The sequence below is a fragment of the Etheostoma spectabile genome, chromosome 22 (assembly GCF_008692095.1).
Source record: "Etheostoma spectabile isolate EspeVRDwgs_2016 chromosome 22, UIUC_Espe_1.0, whole genome shotgun sequence".
Taxonomy (NCBI): Eukaryota; Metazoa; Chordata; class Actinopteri; order Perciformes; family Percidae; genus Etheostoma; species Etheostoma spectabile.
The window spans coordinates 4,612,363-4,613,652 of NC_045754.1; the positions used below are offsets into that span (position 1 = coordinate 4,612,363).

The following is a 1,290-nucleotide window of genomic DNA, read 5'->3' on the forward strand; positions in this document are numbered from 1 at the left end:
ATTAGCCTGGTCCTACCAGACTCTGGTACATTAGCCTGGTTCTTCCAGACTCTGGTACATTACTGGTCCTACCAGACTCTGGTACATCAGCCTGGTCCTACCAGACTCTGGTACATTTCGTTTGTAAAGAGAGTCCGGCCACTCTCCATTGACAATTGTTAATTTCCTTGAAGTTGGAAATACTGGATCTGCCCAGAGCAACTCTGGAGGGGCTAAATTTTCACCGGCAAAAACCCGTGAATATACCCCAAACCCAGATGGAGTACTGAAGGAAACTGAAAATTGAGCAAAAGTATGTAGGAGGGCGGAGCCAGGCTAAGGAAAGGACATCTCATCCATCTAAAAACACATTTGCTCGTTGCCTCTCTCCTCCCATGATTTTCTCGCGTCTCTCCCGTGCCTTCTCGTGGGAGGGACTAAGACGCGAGGAAGTGAGGAAGTGGAGGAGTCAAGGAGGCAATTCAAGCAACATGAGAAGCACCTCATGTCTCCAGCCCCTGCACACTTCCCCCAGGGCCATGTACTCTCCTCTCTCCCCACACATGCCATCCTCAAACTAGCCACTAGATGCCCTCAGATTTTCCTGCCAGTCCCCCCCCACCTACACACCTGTTCCCACTTCCCCTCATCAGCCCTGGAGTCAGCCATTTTGCAGTCCCCATTTTCCAAACACTCCTTTGTTTGTCAGAGTTTCTTGTGCCTCTTGCCTTTGCTTTCTAGAATCTGTAATCCATCTGTTGCAGTGATGCCAAGAACAGTTGCATGCTGGGTGTGCTTGACATGCTAAATGCTAAAATGCTCATGGTGGCTCTTCCAGTTGACTACTTTCAGTAAGGTTATACTGGGACCAGAGAGGCTGAGTGGACTGGTTATACTGGGACCAGAGAGGCTGAGTGGACTGGTTATGTGCTGGGACCAGCGGCGAGTGGACTGGTTTACTGGACCAAAGAGGCTGAGTGGACGGGATACTGGATGGACCAGAGAAGCTGGTGGACTGGTTACACTGGGACAGAGAGGCTGAGTGGACTGGTTATACTGGGACCAGAGAGGCTGATGGACTGGTTATACTGGGACCAAGAGAAGCTGAGTGGACTGATATACTGGACCAGAGAGGCTGAGTGGACCTGGTTATACTGGGACCAGAGAGACCTGAGTTGGACTGGATATACTGGGACCAGAGGAGAGCTGCCAATGGACTGGGTATATACTGGGACCAGAGAGAGGCTGAGTGGACTGGATATACTGGGACCAGAGAGAGGCTGAATGGACTGGTTATACTGGGACCAGAGA

General features: G+C 50.9%; 1 pseudogene; it reads right to left on the minus strand.

Moving 5' to 3' along the window:
• The window catches only part of LOC116672367 (cadherin-20-like), a 98,174-nt pseudogene that overhangs the window by 9,333 nt on the left and 87,551 nt on the right, over positions 1–1,290 (minus strand).